We start from the raw sequence: 16,888 nt of genomic DNA on the forward strand, positions 1-16,888 counted from the left end.
TGGAGGTTTTTCAATCCACTGCACTTCCTCCCATGATTCATCTGTGCTTTAACAATTCCCTTTTACACCCCGTGTTTGATTTGGCTCCTCACTTTGACTCCCTTTGAGATGGGTTCAAAACCACGTTCACAGCCTATTTTAGGGGAAACTCTTTGTAGCGATAGCTGAAAGAGAGGAGCTGTAACTTCTCCAGCGCCTCACGTATGTGTGAACCTCATGTGCTGTGGAGGTTTAGTTCAGCTGTCAGAGAGCAGACTGTCGCCCATTCGTACAGTGATTCATTCAACACTGAGTCCTTCACTCGCTTTGAGGCTGGACAGACGCCAAAGACAGCTACTCAGCATACCGCCAGTGAAGTCAAGAAGTTTGTCATTATGAGTTTGGCTGATTGTTATGTCGATGTATTATTTAGAGTGGCTGCTTCTATCATCTTTATGTCTGTCAATTATTAAATCTGAAGTCAGAGGGTGAAGCTGCCGCAGTTTATGACTGACACAAAGAGTAAGAACGTCATTTGTAAAAGAGTTTTAAGTCCTGCACTCAGTCTTGTAAAAAGTAGTTAAGTGTTATTAGCCAGATTTATTATCATAATCAAAGTAAAATGACTCTTTAAGATAGTTGTGTCAGATTATTATCACTGATACAGAAATGTGTAAGCAGCCCAGTTGCCAGAAGACAATGTGGACATTGTACGTTTCTCCGATCCACAGATGTGTTATGTATGTCGTTCAGATTACACGTATATGAGCCGATTCTCATGAGGAGGAGGAAGAAGCAGCAAACAGCAGCAGAGCATTTTTAAGACCAACACAAGTGGATGGCTTTTAAAAACAGTTCGGGGCATTTCCAGACACATGCGTAGCAACATCAGTGGGTCATTTTTTAACAGAAGTTTGGATATTTCTAGTTGTGTTTGTAGCATCAAGAGCTGGTATTGTTTAACAACAGAAGAGGATATATTTAACCATGTCTGTGGTACCAAAAGTGGGTTATTCTTAAATGTGAGTTCAGGGCATTTCCAGCTTCCAGGATATTTTTGACGAATGTTTATGTCATATCCAGCCGTATTTGTAGCCTCAAAAGTGGGTGTCTCTTAAAGGCTTAAAGACAGGCTGGACATCTCCAGTCATGTTTGTAATGACAAATGTGGATATGTTTTAACAACAGTTCAGAACATTTCCAGCTGTGTTTGTGAAAACACAACAGGGTACTTTTTATGAGAGTTTAGGTCATATCCAGCCTTGTTTGTGATGGCAAGACAGGGTCATGTTCAACAACAGGTTGGGACATTTCCAGCTCAGATTGTAGCATCAAAGTGGGTATCTTTTTAGGGCTGTAGTCTCCTGGTCGACTAGTCGATTATTTGGTCGATATGCTCTCGTCCGACCAAATTCTCATTGGTTGAATAATCACTGTGTTACTTTTATAAAGGAGAAAAGTGCTACATCAACAGTTCTCCAGGATTAATCCATTATTTCCTTCGACGGGGGGACAGGCTAAGTTACCTGTGAAAATGTTGACAGAAAGTTGAACTCGCCCACCCTCACACTCAGCGTCGTGGTGACGCAGACCTCCTGTCTGTTTCTGTAAGCTGAAACCATTTCCCTCAGTGGAAACGAAGCTTGTATTTACTTGTATTTCACAGATAAGAAACAATAAATTGTGAAGACAGTAAAGCCTCCACTAAAATAGCTTCATATGAGCGGAGGAAATCTCCGCTCGTCGCTAGGCTAATGTATACCATGTAGAATGCCATAGGCTGGCGCTAATAACGTTAGCATGTTGTATTTGCTTGGAAAACGTGTTTAGTATAAGACAGTTGTTTTGTTGTTGTTGTGAATGTTGTGAGTTGTAATGGAGCCACATTATGTACTGTTGCCTTTGTTACATGTTGCTGTTGTCCCTGGTTTTATATGAGAAGAGGAAAAGATCACTAGACGCTAGGCTAGTTTATACAATAGCAGTGTTCGAAACCGTCCACTCACTCACTCACTATTCCCTATTTCGTGTTTACTATATAGTGCACTACATGGGGAACGACTGAATGAGATTTCGGACACTAACTGAAATTTTTTCTTCTTCTCCTCTGGCAAAAGACGACAGCATTGCATTGTGGTATACGGGAGTAAAATGTAGGGTACATCGTTTGTTCACTCACATTTGCTGTGCATTGTGGGTATTTTATAGTCCACTATATAGTGAATGAAATTAACTGCGGAGAATTCGAACAACACTACAAAATGGCGAACACACTATATAGTGTACTATATCCGTGATAGGGCGCAATTTCGAACACACCTAGAATAAAATGCCATAGACTTGTGCTAATAACGTTAGCATGTTGTATTGGTGGGGGAAATGTGTCCAGATAAAGACAAGTGTTTGTCTGTCAGTTCTGCGATTTATAGTGAAGCCAATTTGCATACTTGTGTTTGAAATTGTCTCTATTAAGCCATGTTTAATGTGTGTTTAATGTGTGTTTTGAATCAACTATATAAATAAAGTTTGATTTGAACTAAACTTTACAGCACTTAACACAGTCCTCAACCGCCAACTAGTATTTTGGAGGTGTAACTGCAGAGTGACACAGACACACCACCGCAGAAGTAAAAATAACGTGCAGATTTTTTCCCCCCCACAACTAATTGATTAGTTGTAGATTATGTGCGACTTTAGTCGACCAAGATTTTCTTTGGTTGACTACAGCCCTAATTTTTTTGCGTGCATCACATACTTCCTCCATGCACATTCCACGAGCGCACAAGGCAACTTGGGCCTTAAAGCTCCCACTTTGTATTTATTATTATTAATTTTTTCCAGTCGTGTTTGTAATGAATAAAGTGGATATATTAACAACAGTTCAGAGCATTTCCAGCTGTGTTTGTGAAAACACAACAGGGTGCTTTTTTACAAGAGTTAAGGTCATATCCAGCCTTGTTTGTAACGACCAAACAGGGTATTTTTTTAACGACAATTGGGGCATGTCCAGCTGCATTTGTAGCATCAAAAGTGGGTATTTTTAAATGAGAGTTCGGGACATTTCCAGACATGTTTGTTGCGACCATACCGAGTATTTTAAGCCAAAATACTTGAAGCTAAAATATCTGGCTTGCAGAAATGTGCAGTACCTTCATTTATACTGCATGGTGACATGGTTGCATTTTAATCTAATATAATGCTTAATATTTTATACGCTGAGCATGTTAGTAAATAATAACTACAGTCTTTCATGTAAAATGTAGTACAGTCAGAAGAAAAGGTGAAATGGAAATACAAATACCTCAAAAATAACGACAGGGTTTAAATGTATTTAAGTATTAAATCTACTGAAATGTTACTTTTTAGAATAATGTACCAGGTGAGGTTGTACAGATGACACCACAGCAGTCTGATCATAAAGATATACTCATTAAACTGAAGCATAAACCTTCCATTCAGAGACAGAGAGAGGAGTGTAACAGCTCAGAGATATAAAGGGTTCAAATAGGAACACTCAGCTCAGCAGATCTGCTGTCTATAACAGGGGAAAAGTTGCCTATATGGCAACATTAAGTCTGCTTGTGTTTTGAAGTGGAATGATCTTACACTCACTGAAGTGCGCTTTCCCCGCTTTATCTTCCGTCTCTATGGCCATTTTCCCTCAGTGTCTCTCCCTCCGCTGCTCATTTAGCATAATGTGACTTTCCGCCCATTAGTAGCCAAGAAGGGCTGAACTCACACAGATTATTGCTGAGTTCAGGTCCATTAAGACAGACTGCTGTTCTCAATGTTTCATCTTTTTGTGTGGAATATTTATAATTTATTAAGAGGTAAAGGGTCAGTCAGAGCGGTGTCTACACATGTGGACAGTTTTGGTTTGATGTGCTGAGGTTTTGACATCTGTTTCCAGCCTTAATACAATGGACACACCAGTGACAGTTTTCATTGGGAATACATTTTACTACAGGGATAATCCCTGTGAAAGCGGCTGACAGTGAGTTTTTAAATTATTATTTTTCAGAGCTTTGAGGAGCACAAACGAAATTACTTTAATCTCCTTTGTATTGGTGTGAAGTTTCAGAGGAAAATACCTCAAGATCTTGGCACATCAAAATAAATCAATTGGCAAAGCTCATTATGAAACAAGAAATTACAGACAATGCTCTCATGATATCGATGCTGATATCCCAACACAGCTCATCTGTTATTAGGACTTCCTGATCCAAAACCAGATCTGCTTCATGAGGGCAGAATCAGCATTTTACTGGTTGTTTTACTGGTTGGGTTTGTTTGTTCTTTTGTTATTTGGGTGAACTGACCCAGGGTCCTGCACAGGTCCATTTTTGAAAACCTGCATACCCGTAAAGCTCAGTGCCAGACCCGACCGGTCATCTGTAATTATGTCTAAGTCAAAGCTGCGTCTGTTAATAAAAGTCCCGCGACCCAACCGGCACCCGTCATTAAACACAAGTGTTAAACTATGATTTGATTCAGGTGAGTATGGCGTGGACTCGGAAGCATGAGCTTAAAAAAGCTGTATACTGGTCAGTCTGAAGAAATGCCACTGAGTGACAGAAGGAACAGACAGAGACAGAGCAGAAAATCAAAGTACAGCCAGAGACAATCAGACAAATGACCAACAGGTGCTGAGAGGCTGGTTTATATACACACTGGGGTTGATTAGAGGCAGGTGTGCAGAAGGGCGTGGCCTAATGTGGGAATGAGAGGCAGGTGTGCAGGTGGGTGTGAGGATCAGGTGTGTGGGAAAGGCAGGAAAATCCAAAGCTTAAGGGAAGGACAGAGAATGTGTCCTCATGACATGATATAAAAGACTTTATTTTTACAGCACCTTTTATACAAGAAAACCGGCACCTGCCCACACCTGTAAAGCTCAGAACCAGAACCGTCCCATTTCAGTACAGCTGTGATCAAACCCCCCCAGGCTCCAGTCCCTCACATTAAGCTGGTTCTCCGTTCTTGAATTGAACGTCTCTTTGACTGGATGGTGAAAACATTCAATCACTGCCAGGTTAGGAAACATGTTAGCATGCTCCTTCCACCACCATCAAACCTCCAAAGGATCCTCCTTGGGTGTCTTGAACTCCATGTAGGCTGCCACCTCATCCTCGGGCTGCAAAGTTTCATGGCTGGAGTCCTCCACGTCGGTGACCAATGTGAAAAAGGGGTCAAAGGTTACACTTGTGTCACTGACTTTCAAAATAAAGGAGCTGCAGCTTGGTGCTAGTGATTTAGATGTTAAAATATTACACATATACTGCACAGCTTTTTACTTTGGTTTATTCTGAAAAATAAAAAATAGATTTTTGTCCTCATCCGCTGAACGTCAACGTGGAGTTCATTTTTACCCGTGAAGTTATATACATATTTTTACTTGTATTACGCAGCTTTTTACCCGACCCAGAGCAGGACTCTGATCTGATCTTTTTAAATATTCTGAGTCGATCACTATGTTTACATGCATCAAATATTTGGAAACAGCACCGAACTGAACGTGGTGAAGAGTGGTTCATTCAGCTGGCCACACCATTGGCGCTGCTTTACCCTGCATACAGAATATTTATACCAGACGCTGCAAAACTAAGGTCAAGAGAATCATAAACGATCTCAGCCCATTAATAGGGGCTTCAAAATTGTTTTGAAATGCAAAATAATGGATTTTCAAACATGTGATTAATTAAGTAATTGCAGTTAACAAAATGAATTGTTGGACAGTCCTTAAATGTACCTGATGACATCGAGTCAATTACAGCAACAAAGAAAAGAGATATACAAACAGAGAAAAGGCAAAACTGTTATAAAAGTATTAAAGTCAAAATATCTAATGTTTTCTAGTTAGGCAACAGAATTTGATAAATAAAAATATAATTAAAATGTAAAATAAATACAGTTCAGTAAAAAGCCAGAAAGTTTTGTACTATGATAGATACATGACAGCTATTTAATAAGCGACTAATCATTTCTGTCAACGATCACTTGCTCCTGTTTTCTGATGTTTAGACTCAACGATACATTTTTTGTTCACTCAGAGAAGTTTTAATTGTACTTTTTAATCACACTTGTTATAATTCTGTGTGTCAGGAGGACTGACGGGTTATCTGCAGTACATTAGAGTTGTGAGGGTCTTGTTGTTGTGTGTAATTAGGACTGTAGAGATGATAATGGGAGCTAATGGATTGCTCGACAGCAGCACCAAAGTGCCAAAGAATCAAAGGAAGACAGTGAATTCCCTCATGAAATATGCATCAGTGACAGTGAAATAAAGACCAAAGGCAAGCTGTGTTTGTTTGGAGAATGGGTTGGAGGGCGAGTGGAGATAGGTTGCATAACCGTCGTGCCATATTGCCATTCGCTCTGTTTTTTTCCAAACATGCGCACCAGCTGTTGACGAAGGCACGAAGCAGCTTTGATCAGTGAGAGGAGGTGTGCTGAGGTTGACGGTACAGATGTAGACCTGAAGGCGACTCAGGTTCCCTTCGTGCTTCACTTATTTATTTATTTTTCATTTTTCCTGAAGCTCCTGTTTGGAAAAAAAAAAATCAGGATTTCAAAGTTACACCTGAGCTTCGTCTGAAAAATTTACTTTGCGATGTCCAGGGGCGTCGTAATGGGGGAAAGTGGGCCCCAATGAGAGGGGGGCCCTCAGAAAGCCTGAAATAAAAAGTTTGTTTTTATTCCTAATTAATTAGAACAACTAAATTAAAATTGAGGCATCTCTCAAACCTTAGGGACCGTTTGGTTTTAATGAGGGGGCAGGGAGTGGTGCAAAAAGGGGGAGGCATGTCTAGTCATTTTTAAGCGCTGCATGGGGAGGGGCATACAAATTTAAATGGTCATATTTTGTATTAATTTTACTGTGGGTGGTTTGAGAGCATGCTGTCTTCAAAAATGGAGGGCATGCCTTTTTATTGTGACCTGCTTTTTTTATTTTTCATTATGCAAAATGCAAATGCAATACATCTTAATCCAACACCACCCCTGAACACCAAGGAATTATATAGAAAAATAAATAAAATACATAAGTACATTAAACCTCAGTCCAGATGAGGACTTTTAACAATGAAAAAATAAATAAATAAAAAATACAATCCACCTGACTATACTTTTCCTTCCACCCTACCCTTACTCTTTTATTATAATAATAATAATAATAATAATAATAATAATGATAATACATTTTATTTAAAAGGCACCTTTCAAAACACCCACAGTCACCGTACAGAGCATAAAATAACATACATAGCAAGAAACATGAATAGGCAAACACACTTTTGCATTTATAAAAGCAGTATACTTTCCCCACTGAAGCCAATACTGTTCTGGCCTGTTACACTTCCTACATGATGTCCAGCAACTTTTCCCATTTCAGTTACCTGATCCTGAAAAGCAGGTGATCCAGGTGCTTTCCACTTCCTAAGAATATTCTGCCGCCCAATCATTACTGCCGTCTGGATCCATTTTCCTATATCTCAAGGGAGCGCCAACGGAAGCCCACTGGCTCCCAAAATAGATATGTTTTGGACAAACTGCAGCGTCCTTTAAAGCAAGTCTACTCCATTAGGTTCATTTTATCTACTCAATTAAATAATAAAGAGGTTTTTCTTTTTTCAGACAAAGACATTAGGAAATGTTGCTTTACATTGACATGTTTCGACTGTCAACTTCAGTCTTCTTCAGAAGCATCATCTGACGTGCGTCATGACGTGTCTTTATCAGCTGGTGTTTTCTTGAAGCCGTTACCGGTGCCCCCCGCCGCCCAATGGTCTCTGGAGGAGAGAGTCCCAGGTGTGCGACAGCATGAAAGCCCCCTCATCCCGGCTGATGGTGTCTCTGGCTCGCTTCCTGATCTCTATGGCCTCCTTGATCCAACGTTTGAATTTGTTGCTTTGAAGCAATGTTTGAATTTGTTGCTTCAAAGCAACAAATTCAAACATTGACCGATTTGCCAGGCCGGTCACGCCTTCAAGAAAACACCAGCTGACAAAGACACGTCACAACGCACGTCAGATGACACTTCTGAAGAAGACTGAAGTTGACAGTTGAAACATGTCAAGATAAAGTAACATCTATGGAGCTACATTTGTTTCTTTATTATTCAATCAAACAGAGTAGGTTTTGCAATTAAAAAAAAGGTTTGAGAGCAAAAGTATCAATATTGCAATCAAAAAATGTTTTATTGCAAGTAAAAAATTATTGATTAAAAATGCAAATCCTAAAGTTTTGTTTGTGAGTCTTTTTTTTTTTTTCATTTGCAAGTCAAAAAGTTTTGCGAGAAAAAAGCTGAACCTGGTGGGCGGGGCCTAAACCAAAAGCTGTAAGACACGTCTCTATGACAGCTTGCAAAGCAACATGGGAGTTCTGTTCACGGGGAATTCAGTGCGGGAGCTGTGGCGAAAGTCAATGAGCAGGTACGTTTATACATAACTAATAATAGCAAGAATGTTTTATTTGAACTGTGCATGTAGATTGCTTTTGTTTAGCCAGGGCAGAACTATTCGACGGTGTAACGGTCAGTACCATTGATGTCCCAGGGTGCAGCAGTAATGCCGACTGTCGAGCGTTTCCAGTGGGAGAGAGGGAATTGTGGGTGTAGCACGCTCTGGAGCCACGTCAAACCCACCAATAGAAACTCTTCTCTCATCCATCAGCGTAGGCCCCGCCCATTAAGTGCAGGTGAACTTGCAAGCAAAGAGCACTGATTCATAAACAAAATGATGACACGTTTTTACTTACACATTTGATTTTTGATTGCAGTTCAAGAAATATGCTCCCAAAACAGTTTTATATGACTGCAACAAAAAGACACAAAAATACCTCCATAAACATCTCCTAATCTCCTTGTCTGAAAAAAGTAAAACCGCTATACTGCCACTGTTTCATTTATATTTGGATACCTCATGTCCCCCACCAAAAACTTCCCAGATTTTCTCGAACTTTTCTGCTGGTTGTGGTGCCTGGAAAACATCACCCCAAAAGTCCTCTTTAAGACATGGCATATTTGTCAGTACCTAAAGAACTGAGGTCTGGTAACAGCATGCTCTCTTTAAGAATCTTTTTTTTTTTTTTTAAATCGCCAAAATGATGCAATTTATCAGCCAGAAACTGTGAAAACAAAATATCATTGGATTTTTAAATTTCCAGGTCCTTGGACACATCGAGTATGACGAATGTTTTCATTAGATGAAAAACATAACCAAATCTGATCGTAAAATATTGATAAACAAAATCACTTTATTCTGGGTCTCATTTAAAATTTGGCCATAAATAAACCGTTTGGATCAGCATGCGCGAGATAAGTGAAAAATCCAGTGTTTTTTTCAACTTCAGGATTTAGTTGCCAACGTTTAACTTTCAAACATCAAAGAGTAAGTTTTAATACTCTAATAACTCATTAATGGTGGAGGGAGAGTCATGGATTTTCCTCCGTCACTCAGGGAGGAGCAAGGAAAAATATTTGTAGCTTCAGGGAGGGTCAAATAAAAACAAAAGAAACGACAGAACAAAGTCACATCCTCCTCTGATAAATAACTAACAGTCCCTTAACCCTTTGAAACCTGAGCAAATTGGCTTGTATTCTTTCAAAAACAACTACAACAAAAAAATATGAAAAGTAGTAAAAATAAATAAATTAATTAAAGGAAAAAAAGAAAAAAGTTCAGATTCAGTTCAGAAATTGCACCAATTTGCTCAAAGGTTTAAGTACTTGGGAAAGGCGTTCGAAAGCAGCACAAGAAAAGTAATGTAACTCCAGGTATCAAAGGGTTAATGGTGCAAAATCGTTTAGTCCCCCCTCTGCCAATTGTTCATCTCTTGAAAAGGTGTGTGAAAGAGACATGGATCGAGACAGGATGGGCGGGGGGCCCACAGGGATCACACAGGAAGGAGTCCTTTACTGTGGGCCGCCCCATTCTTTTAAAAATCTGATAACATTGTGTCCAGATCGCAGCAGCATGTGCAGGTGGTAAATGTAGAACGCCGTACGAAGCAGTACATCAAACTCTTACAGACTCTAGTAAACAATGAAACCTTCATGAATAATTGCTTCCAATTGTTTCCCGAGATGGAGGCTCCAGGTTTACCAATAAAGGAGAGAATATTAGGCTGTCTGTGCTGATATTTACTCCTCCTACAGGCCCTCTGTTAACAGCTCGCAGTGAGCCGTTAAATTCTGCTCACTGGAAACTCAGATTGACAAAAGTGCAAACTCCAAAAGTCAGCATTTGTACAAGGCACCCTGGGAAGGAAATTCAAATAGCACAGTTGATGCACCTGCGACTGAAGCTGCTCATTGTCGTCACTAATTTATCACTGGAATTTCAGGCAACACAGGTGCTCAGACAGCGAATAGAGGTCTGGAGATAACTGCTGGAGGAGCTGATTCACCGCGCGTCTGCAGCTCAGCCGCAGAAAACATCCCAAAATAGTTTGAGTGAGGAACTGTTTTCCCAGGTTTGCCTACATTTGTGACAATACAACACTTTAAATTAAGTTATGCTCACACATAAAAGCTCAACTTTTAAATAGTAACTGTTGATAATAAACATCACAGTGAGCATCAGAGTCTTTCACAGGGAGTCTGCAGGTCCTTCAACACTCATTTAACAGTCTTAAATCTGGATTTGTGTAATCTTAATTGCCACAAACTTTTTCTTATTTCATTAATCCATTTTTTAATTTATTTTTCGTCAAAATGAGTCGAGCTCTTCTGCAGGAAACTCCACATTCCTGACTTCACTAATCTTTAAACCTGCCATTGAATGGAACAGATGTCTTTACATTCTGTCGACAAAATGTAGATGACCCTAACTCACTCTGATCACCATAACCGACCTCTGCAGGGGACTGTTGATATATTACTTACCTGCAAAGCTTCAATAAGAAAGAGCTTATGTGTCTTAAAATCTTAATACTTAAAGTTGGTTTCATTACATCAACAATATCCTAAAGCATTAAGTATATGTGTGTAGCCTCGCGTCACCAGGCTCTTCACGTACGGGGAACGGGGAAGAGCCTGGCAGAAACTTGTTGAAACTTTAAACAATAATTTATTGTACAAAACGGGGGAAACAAACGTTGACAAAAACGGTTCCATAATTCATAATAAATTCAAAAGATAACAAAAACACAGCTACAAGTTAGAGGGAATAGTGATAAAGTGGTAAAGCTTGGCATTGATCCACAGCCTCAGACGGATGTGCTCAAGCGTGCCGTGCACACAAGCTTCATTGGTAGGCTATACTGTATTTTCACATTTTTAACAATGCAATTTAAAAGTTTTGATTTTTATTGATAACCTACATTTACCAACAACAAAAAGACTACATTTAGCACCAAAAAAAAAGTAACAAAAAAAAAAAAAGGAAATAGATAAACGAATATCGAATACCAAATTTTCATAACGAATACCTACCCATAGAAACGAATATTCGAATATCCGAATATTTGGGTACAGCCCTACTTTAAATTAAAAAGTTTCACCGCATTTTTATTAACTTGGTGCTTTTATTTTGATGGAAAGGTGCATCCATCGATTTCCGGATCCTGTCTCTCTCGCCCTGGTTCCGGTTGCTTACCAAAACGGCCACTAAACAGCCCCAGACTAATATGTGTCTGGTACCTGTAGAAACTCTGAATGTTCACTGGTCAAGTCAAAATGACCGCAGACAGCGTGTTGGCTTGCTGCAGCGGTGGGTCGTTGCTGCTGCTGGCTGTAGAACATTGCAGAGTGGAGTGTTGACAGAAGTTGTTTGATTCAACTCGTCTTGTTGTGAATCTTTGGTCTGAAAATGATCACACTGATAGAAATCACAGCCACAGTGTTTGGGTAAAATAGAAATAATGTAAGCCACAATAGAAAAAGTAAATATACTTCATATATTGTGCTAATAATAATAATAATAATAATCATCAGATGAATTCTTTTTCAGACTGAAGCTGAAATCATAATCAGTCTGACTCTTCACACTTGCAGCAGGTTGAATTTGTTGTATGACTTTTGTTTGGTCTCATTCATTTTAAATGGTGCTGCATGCCCGCGGTGAGGCTCACTAAGCGCTCTGCGTTTCTGACAGCGGGTCTGATGTGGAGAAAATGACACTGATATTGGCTCGGGCACGATATGCCAGGAGTTACGCAACCTACTGTGACAAGGCTGCTACAGAAGTGAAAATCAACTCAGTGCTGTCTGTCAGCCGAGAACTGGACTCTGCATTCAGAGAGATTACAAAGTCAGTGTCCAACTGATTCAGCCAAGCCGCCTCTGGTTAGAAAACTTTATGACATCAAAGATTATTCCTTTGGCTCTCAACAGTTTGGAGCTGGCTCGAAATTGACACAGATTCAGGACACCAACCCAGAGTTACACGGCAGCAGAGGAGAGGGCTCTTCTGCTGCTGTTTGGGACATACGGAGTGTTCAAATTGTCAAAACTGCTTAAAGGAATTTTACAGTCCATTTCCCAAAAGTACACACTGTGTCTAAAGGTTGGGAGGTTGTTTTAAAGATTCAATGACTCAAGCTTTCAGAGCTCATTGTGCTCATTCTCAGGCCAAAACACAGGCATTACTATTATTAAAGTATTTTCACGGTGATACATTACATCGGCACAAGAGCTTTTGGCTCTGTTTAACCAGCTTACTCATCTCTTTTCTGAAAAAAAAAAAAGACCGGTGTCGGTGCCAGGCCGTGCACCTCGAGCCGCAACACAGACCTGTTGATGTCGTCGCATTTCCTCGGTGGCTGAGAGAGATCGATAAATGTCAGAGATTAGTTGATATCCTTTCATTTCTGCTATTTCTATCCCCAGATACACACACACGTACACAACGTCTGCAGGGTGTCTCCGAGAAAATCTAATTCCTCTGCTTCTGTGTGTGTCGTTCCTTCAGGTACACATCTGCCGTCACCCCTTAAATTCAGCTCATGAATTATTGAAGTCTGTCCCGCTGCTCCGACCCTAAACTGTAATTAGTTTTGCCCAACACTTCTCATCATGATACACTTTGTGAGCTGCGGGAGGAGTATGTGTGTGTGTGTACGTGTGTGTGTGTGTGTGTGTGAGAATACATTGTTCCTTTAAGATGGGGAAACTGAGAAAGTGGAGGAGAAGCAGAGTGGAGCGAGCCAATGAGAAAGCAGGTTTGCAGAAACTGTTAGTGGCACCTTGGCGAGGGGAGTTGTGCTTTGGGGGATAAGGGGGAAGGTGTGGTGGGATTGTGAGGAGTGGGTAGGTGCGGGGGGGCTCGAGAGAGCGAGTCGGCGAATGAGAGAGTGAAGAGGGGGAAGAGAGAGAAAGAACAACCATGCAACAGAAAAAAAGCCTCATTGCCAGGCTACTCGCTGCCTTTACAATGAGTGTTTATCCCACTTTTCTGAGAGCCAATTATCTGCTCCCGCATGAGTCATGGAGATCATTTAGACTGGTGGCGTGTGCAGAGCATCAGCAGAGCTCCCTCACCATACTCCCTCCGTAACAAGGACTGAGCGTAGAGATGCGTTTACATGCTTTAGACAGGTGAGTGTGCTGATTTCTTCATGACGGTGCTGCTGTGAGACGTTTTCCTCCTTCACTTCACAGCGGTTGGATTTGTGCTCCTCCTGCATGCGCCTTCATACGTTTATTTCCATGCTGATGTTTTAGTGGCGGAGAATCTGACTCCTCTCTGGCTGCATGCATGTCTCACACTGTTCCTCTCCTGCCTTCCAAATTAAAGTCCCCCTTTATTTGCTTTGCTCTTCCATCTTTCTGTCTTCGTTGTGTTGTTTTGTCACAGACGGTGACACGTGTCACCCCGCCTGATCCGGACAATATAACTCATCATTCAGACATGTAATGTTTTCCACACCGCAGCAGCTCACCTGCTGAGCTGAGCTGCAGCGTGCAGTGTTAGCCCGTCGCCAACTTCCGAGTCTCAGCAGTCGTGTTTTCTGTTCATCACACCGACTAATGTGTCTCATAATTAGTCTGGCATTTAGCCCTTCCAACATGGCTGCAGGCTCAAACACAAACTATATCACTGTGTCCTGTTTGTATTCTCCTTTCTACAGACGCACCAGGCCAGAAAAAAAAAGCAAAGGTCAGTATCAAGAATAACACGATACTGATACTTTAACATGAGAAGTTTCTTACAGGAAATGTTTCTTGTTTTAACAAGAGAAAAAAAGATAAATTAGTATACATGACAAGTTTCATGGTCTTACAAGATATTTTAATGTTACAGCAAAAAGTTTTATTTTAAAAGAAGATTAATAAATATATTTTTATTTTAAAAAAGTAGTTTTTTTTACAAGAAAACTTTTTAAAGAAAACTTTTTCTTGTTTTTATTTTATTTTTTATTTTATTTTGAATATACCTTTCTTTCTTGTTCTGTTCACTTGAAATTTCTCTTGTATGAAAATATACTTATTTATCTTGTTATAACATAAAAACAATTCGTGAAAATGTGAAAACTGTCTCGTTATAAAAAGAAACTTTTCTAGAAAAGAAACTTTAAAAAAAAATGTCCTCACACTGAAAAACTTCCTCCGTGTCAAAAAATGTCCTCACTTCTCAGAACAGCCATTGCTTTTCAAGAATGTTTCTTGTTATTAAAATATACTAATTTATCTTTTTTGTTGCAAGAAATGTTTCTTGTTACAACATGAAAATATTTTATAAAAAGGTGAAAAACATCTTGTTATAACAAGAAACTTTTCTTGTTATAAAAACATTAAACCATCTTTTAATGAGATGAAAATATCTTGTTATACCGTCACCAATAAACCTTTCATGTTCTCACCTGATACTGATCAGTTTGTTTTTGATTTGGCACCACTGTGCTCCCGTACCTTTCAGCGAGGCGTCTCCTGACACCTCTTTCTTACCCCTGCTGTCTCTTTTCCAACAGTGAGAACTTTATCTCAGTGTTTAGGCAAACACCGGGAACAGAGGTTACAAACAGGTAAACCTCGGCTGTCCTGTTTGAGCGCTGTAGCAGTTGCATGAATCGCCCGCTCCGCCCGCTTGGCTCTATTTCATACTATTGTCTGCTGGTCGTGATTAACTGCCTGCGCTTGTGGCTCTGGTGATTTCTGCTCTGTGTTGAGAGCTCGGCTGCAGCCGGTGGGTGGAGGGGGGGCGGCTGCCAGAATTGGAGGGTCAGCTGATCGGCTCTGAGGTGCGGGAGATTTATGACCCCCCAGAACAAAGCTGTGTCTGCTGAGGGACCATAAACCATAAATCAGGGAGAAGTGGGTCAGATGGGGTCAGTGCTCATCTGCTGGCTGCAGATCTGCTCTCTCTTTTCCTAAAGGTGCTTCTTTTTTCTCTCTCTGCACCTGACTGTGTGACACTTTAAGTGACTTTTCTCCCGAACGAGCAGACCTGTTGTTTAATAAATTTATCCATCACTTGCAGTTTCTTTTTCCGTTCTCTTAAACTCACTCAGCTGCCAATCACATGTGCTAATGAATTCCTGTTTTCTATTTTAAAAAGCCATTAGGCTACCTTCTGTAAGTGAATCACCCCTAATCCTTTTATTATCTCCAGCTATGTTAACACTGCTGGCCTTTATTCTGCGCTCGTCTTAATCATCCTAATTATGTAATGTTTGTCTTTTTAAGAGGCTGATGAGAATGAAATGGCATGTTCTCATTCTGGCAGCGACTTGTTCCTGATTGTACACGAGGCATTACACTCTGCTCCGTCTGATTCCAGTCTCTTTGATTCTGATCGCCGCTTTGACTAGTTTTGTGATTTGTCTTCCTAAGGGCGGCTGAAGCCAATGTGAAAAATTGATTTTCTGCAGAAGGATTAGCGGTGGGGTTACAGCTATAGGCATGCATTACATTACAGTGATTCATTCGGCATCTGCACACCAAAGTAGGCTAAACAAATTCTTTATTAGCTGTTGTGTAAGACGGATATTTTACGAAAACATGCACAGGCGTGAGGCAGACTGTTGTCTATACTGTCAAGGTAGTGGGCGACGGGGATGGGAATAGCAATGAATTACTTGAAGCTGTGTTTTCGAAGTTCAGACAGCTTGAGGAGGGAGATAAATAATCTCTGCCAGCAAGGATGGATCTTAATTTATTTGTGTCTGTATTGTTGCACAAAGAGGCATTGCATACTGCTTCTGGAAATCAAACAAATGCAAATGCCGGCTGTGGAATGGAAATGACTGCGAAACATCAGAAGTCTCTCAGTATGACTGCCATAACAGCAGGGATTTGTACTTGTGTTTACGACAACACTGATAATATTTTCCCCCATTTGGGAGCGAACAGAAATTAAGCATGAATGTGGAGCATGCTGCGTTAATGTTTCTCCCTTTATTATGCTAATACCTCGCAGGTTTACAGTGCCTAAGCTACGTATGGAATTGTCACATGCATGTATAGGTATTATGAGGAGAGAAAGATCCAGGAGAAATACACGGCGACTCGTCTCAGAGATGTTGTAATCAAATGTTTCCTAAACATCTTCACAGACATTTGCTTTTTTTTCTGAAAGTGAGAAACGCCACAGCTTGAAGAGGCAAAAGTGACCTTTTCTGAGCTAAATGTTAATTTATACACAGTGTCTGAAAATGGCTCCAAATGATTCCAGAGCTTTTTGTCTGCTGTTTGTGGCTTTTCACACATTTAGGTTACATGTTGTTCACAGTCACAGAGAGTCATTACGCTCGAGCTCTGTCGCTATGATGGCTTTTACTGTCAGAGCTGCTGTAATGGGTTACACAAACGGCATAATCAAGTCTCCAGGGTCAGCCGTGAGGCCTGCGCTTGCTTTATGACTGCAGTCCGGTCTTATGGTTGCATTAGTTTGGACATGGATCAGGACTTTGCAGGAAAACTGTTGTTGCCCATTAAAATGATTCCCACAGCAGTTTAGTGGCATTATATGATAAT

At 40.4% G+C, this 16,888-nt stretch overlaps 1 protein-coding gene across 6 annotated transcripts in view; it reads left to right on the top strand.

Moving 5' to 3' along the window:
- mgat4c (mgat4 family member C) overlaps positions 1-16,888 on the top strand; it is a 188,089-nt gene that overhangs the window by 14,564 nt on the left and 156,637 nt on the right. For 2 of the 6 annotated variants that reach the window (XM_033635965.2, XM_078167631.1), the window contains exon 1: positions 13,236-13,510. The exons of the other annotated variants lie outside the window; for them this stretch is intronic. The gene's annotated coding sequence lies outside the window, so the exon portion shown is untranslated. Of the gene's footprint in view, positions 1-13,235; positions 13,511-16,888 lie in introns of those variants that run through there. 6 annotated transcript variants of the gene reach the window in all.

The sequence above is a fragment of the Epinephelus lanceolatus genome, chromosome 5 (genome assembly GCF_041903045.1).
Source record: "Epinephelus lanceolatus isolate andai-2023 chromosome 5, ASM4190304v1, whole genome shotgun sequence".
NCBI classification, from domain to species: domain Eukaryota; kingdom Metazoa; phylum Chordata; class Actinopteri; order Perciformes; family Serranidae; genus Epinephelus; species Epinephelus lanceolatus.